The following is a 5415-nucleotide window of genomic DNA, read 5'->3' as shown; positions in this document are numbered from 1 at the left end:
TAAACCCCATGTATGAAAAATCCACATTTCTTGATATTGTCTAGCATTATAGTTGAAGGTGTTTAATGTCACACTTGTATTGCCGACACATTTCTCCTTTATTTTTAGGCTGGGAATATATTGTCTGGATCTGTTCGTTGTATTAGATTATCACAGGATTTGGTGATTCACCTGTTTACAATGCAGTCTTTCAGCAGTCCCAATAAGGTGCCATGCCCATGTATATTCTGATTCAGGATACAGATAAACCTCAAGTGGCCTCAACTACTCTCAGAGATCTAAGGAACTGACCCTCAGATGACTGCAAAGAATATATTTTTTTCCATTCCTCTCCAGTCAGTTAGAACTGAAGAAGCTTCTTGGATGAGAAGTGAAATGTTTTCAAAGAACATCCCCCCCAAAAAAAATCCAGTTTTCTTTGGGACATGTTGTGTGAACCCAGACTTAGATTTTAATAAAACATGGTTAAATAAGTTGTGTATGGTATGATCCCAGATTTAGAATGTTATATTGTCAGACTTGAGAATAACACAATATGGAAATGCAAAGACACAAGTTGTAGCCCTGTATGGAAGAAAGTTCTGTTTGAAATATAGAAAATGCATAGATTGCAGTTTTTCAGTGGGGCCTGAGTTTTGCATATATGCTGTTCTTAAACCATTTACTGTATGTATTTCCTATATCCATATATTTAAAACTTGAATTACATAGAAATGACACATTTTTTAAAGAAATACTATTCTTTATGAATATTTGCAAGCGACATTTTCTTGACTAAGAGATCAGCAGTACTAGCAAAAATGACTTCTGGTGTTGAGAAAAAAAGACCCATTCATATTGTTACAATTTGCAATATCCCAGTTAAAAGAAAAAGGGTAATAGAAGTGAGAATATTGCAATGTCACTATTTTGTTTACACACACACACACGTACACACACACACAAATTGCATATTTAATAATAAAAGCGGGAAGTGTATTAATATCAATAGCAATTAATTGTAAGTGAAATACTTTATTGCTGCATTCATATTTTACATATAATCATCTTGGCCAATAGTTTAATTAATTGATACATATATACAGATGTACCTAATGATAGCTGATATTCTTACTTGTTCATATGTGATCCACCCATTAGGAATAGTCTATTGCCCTATCACATTGCTCAAATGCTGAAATTAATGAATGTGTCTGTTGCTGTTTGTATCGCTCGTGAGTCAGTTATATCTGTCTTTGGATTCTTTGATTTCTTCGTTTTAACTATCATAGTTAAGCTGACATTATCCAGCTGTATTCTTCTGCGTCTGTTTTGGATGATGTGGTGCATGTTTCCTTTTCTGATTGTTTTGCTGAGGCCTTTAGTTGGATTGTTCTTATCACTTTAAATTAAATCTACACAATACTAAATTTACTGTTTTTCATTCTGATTTTCTTCCTCAATCTTTTTCTGATTCTTGCCACTTTAATGATAATGATGTTGTTCTTGATTATTCAGAGAATTCAATCATTTCTTATTGAGATGGCTAAGCAGTAACTGTTAGCTCAGGGTTTATGTTTTGCATGGGGTATTGTAGCAGGTTTTTTGGTAGATCAGACATGTCAAACACAAGGCCCGGGGGCCGGATCCGGCCCGCGAAGTGGTTTCATGTGGCCCGCGAAGCCATCCTGGAAACAGTGAGGGAACGGCCCCCACTGCCTTGGCCCTGGCCCAGAGACCCTCCTTCTTCCAGAGACCCTCAGATCTGTCCCACTCCTGCCCAGGCCCCCATAGGCACCCTTGATGCGAACGATGTAGAGCTGGCCATGCCCACCCAGTAGGCCATACGCACTCTAGCCACGCCCACCCAGTAGGCCACGCCTACCCCTGGCCATACCCACCCGGCCCCCTGAGGGCAACCGCAATGCTGATGTGGCCCTCAATGAAATTGAGTTTGACACCCCTGTGGTAGATCTTCCTGTGGTCACTTTCCAATCTTTGGTGCAGGTTCAGAATTTGTGGATCATGCTGTTCTGGATCTCTCCCAAACTACTATCTTCTTTTCTTACAATGTTTACATTGGATGGTCTATGAGAGGTTTACCACTTTTTAATTGCTGGAGTTGAGCAGAGAAGCATCTAGTTCAGAGGTTTTCAAACTTGGCCCTTTTATGACTCATTGCCTTCAACTGCCAGAATTCCTCAGCCAGAGTGCCTGGCTGAGGATTCTGGGAATTGAAGTTCATGAGTCATAAAAGGGCTGAGTTTGAAGACCCCTGATCTAGTTATTTGAATGTGATTGCATTTCATGTTCCTGTGTTTTGACTGTTGAATCAGCATCAGTTAGTTTTTCCATAGATTGGAATGGCTACTTTAAGTTTCAAAGCCTTCTCTCATCTAGCATTTATTTGGGATCGAACCGCTTGCTTATTACTCCTGGACTCAGATCTTCTGACATTTAAAATGGCACTTTTCTCAGGACTTTTTTGAAGTTGGAAGAATAATGTTGCTTAAATTGTAGTAGAGCTATGATTAGATGATAGTTTTAATATCTGATTTTTGGGTAATGAGTCAAAGATAAATAAATAAAATATTTCTCTCAATATCAATTGCTAAAAAAATGAGTATGAATGTGCTATTGACTTCCTGTTCTGTTTGATTGGTGGATTGAGCCATACTAAGTGTAATAAAGCACAATATCTCATATATTCTTTAGATAAATTATTGCACTTTTTAAAAAAAAATATCAAAATCATGCAGATTTGATGTTTAAAATATTTTATTGCACAGAAAGTGATTTTGGCTACAACAGAAGTTGATTTCTACACAGAAGCCAAAAATAATGACCTTTGATTTTTTAGAACATATAAACTATATAAAGAGATAAAATTAAGAACATAATTCATAGAAAGACAATATGCATAAAAACGAGCATGCTTTTTATTTATTACCAGGGTAGAAATTAGCTATATTTTAAACAAGCCAGCCAATGATTTTTTTCCCCTCTTAGGCAGTTAGAGTCCATGTGCCTGACTGACTTTCCAGTCCTTGTGGCATACATTAATGTCAAGCTCAGTGAGAATATCTATTTGTGGGTCTTATTCTTTGAACTCTCTTTGTAACATATCTCCTTTTCTTCTGGAATAGCATATAACACTGCATGTGCAATTTATCTTGCATGACTTCTGGTATGGATTTTTTGCAGTTGTGTGTACATTCCTTTGTCAGATTATGATTTATTTCTATAAGCACTTTCCCATTTTAAGTTGTCAGATGTTTCCTGTACTTATACAACAGAATGTTTAACCTCTCAAATATACTGTGGAAAGCAAAATTCTAACACTGTAATACTGAATTCATTTATATATGTCTGGCAATTGAAGTAATGACTTTTTTCTGAACTAGAGACAGAATCTATGAACAGTCTAAGATCTCATGATACTGATTTTTTAGAAGGCACATATGAAATTTCCAAGTACTTTTTACAGTTTAATAAATGGCTTAACTTTATATGATGTATGGATCAAAGAAGCTACATGCCCATAAGAAAATAATAACATTTATTTTAGTATAGCTTTTTTTCCTTGCAGAACTGAACCAAGGTATTAATTCAATACATGCACCTAAGCAGATGCCTTCAATGCATTCTGTTCATTACTTTCTAATGACATCCATTATAACATATCTTTATATTTTAGCTTATGTAATCACAGCCCATATTTATTCAGTAATAAATTCAATAGGGCTCACTTTAAAAAAAAACATGTTTAATGTCCTATTGCTCTTTGTCAGGCAAGTCATAGCAAATTTGCATAGTCAAGCAAATGTAGCAAAATAATATGGTTAGCAACTTCATGTAAATTGGAGTAAAATATTTTTTCCTATCAAGGGTCATATTTCCTCAAAGGTAGTCTATTAAGGGCTGCATGCCAATAGTGGACATGATTGAAGCAAGTGGGGATTAGAAACAAAGCCAAGAATAGGTGACATCATCTATTTTTTCCCCTCTTTCTGCATCACCTGTCATTCTTCTTCTGGCTGATACTGAAAGACTTATAGGCAGTAATTCAAGGACACAACTCTTTGAAGAGAGTTAGAAATAGAAAAACTTTAAATAAGAATTAAGTAATTTTAAAGAAATCTAGTGACTGCCAGGATCAAAATAGCTCATATTTGATCTTACATTATGGTAATCAGGACTAAGAAGTGTTGTGACTTCTCCATTACTGTACCAATACTTGCTGTCCAGCAACCCTGTTTATGATCACTCAATCCTTCCTGGGAAGAGATGAACAGTAACTTCTGCATACTACTTCTGTGATACTTTTGCATAACACTTTCTTGATGGAGGAACTCAAATTCACTAGAATTTGGACTCCTTGTGGACAGGTCTAAATTGGTGACTAGGACAAATTTTAATTTAATTTTAATTTTATTAGATTTATATACCGCCCTTTCCCGAAGGACTCAGGGCGGTTTACAGGGCATTTTAAAATCACACCAATACAAAGTACAAAAGTTAAAAGACAATTAAAAAGATTAAATTATCCCTGAAAATAAAAACCCCAGTTAAAAATTCTCAGCCTGGGCTGGAGAGCTCAAAGAGCCAAGTCTTCAGGTCCCGGCTGGAACAAATAGTAGAACAAAAGTAGAAATTTAAAAACCTGAAAAAAATGTTTAGCATATTTAAATACCAGAGATATAGCCTGACCAAAAGGAAAAAAATTTTTTTTCTTGTATCCCTTTATTCAGTTAATAAACCTGTTTTCCATGTAATCTCTGCTGTTTTACTCAATCTGACAAAATGCTTGACTGGTAACATTTAAAGCACAATTTGAAAAAAAATCCAAGAAAAACTAATGGGAAAAATAAACATATATAGGTAAATTTGTGCATTCTTTTCCCTTTAATGTAGGAGTTAACTCTACAATCTACTTTAGAAATAATGTACAGATAAGTGGGGATCCTTTCTCCTTCTAAAATAAGTATAATCAAATGAAGATTGTTATGCATGTACATACCTGAAACACAATTTTAAGTTCTGGGAACAAACTTCAAGTGGAAATTCTACCAAATATGAACATTTATGTGTATAGAAGAGAATACAAGCAGACTCTTGTGGAATTGGCATCTCTAGATGGGATTATTGGCCCATCTAGTCTGTTCTCCAGTTTATTTTCACAATGGTCAACCAATTGCACAAAGAAGTCCACCATTCTCCGAGCAGACAGTCTTCAGAAACAGTCACATTGCTGTCATGGGTAATGGTCACTGTCTTCATAATTTCCATGAATTGATGCTATCTCTTTTTTCCCCAAGTCATTTAAGCTGGAAGCCAGCACATCTTGTGTTAGTCAATCCCAAAATTTTATTTTATACAATTGCAAACTCAACTGTGTACTTTCATAAGCAAGTTGGTATGGAGCATGACCTTGGG

The sequence above is a fragment of the Vipera berus genome (assembly GCF_964194415.1).
Source record: "Vipera berus genome assembly, chromosome: 2".
NCBI classification, from domain to species: Eukaryota; Metazoa; Chordata; class Lepidosauria; order Squamata; family Viperidae; genus Vipera; species Vipera berus.
This window is presented reverse-complemented; position numbering follows the sequence as displayed.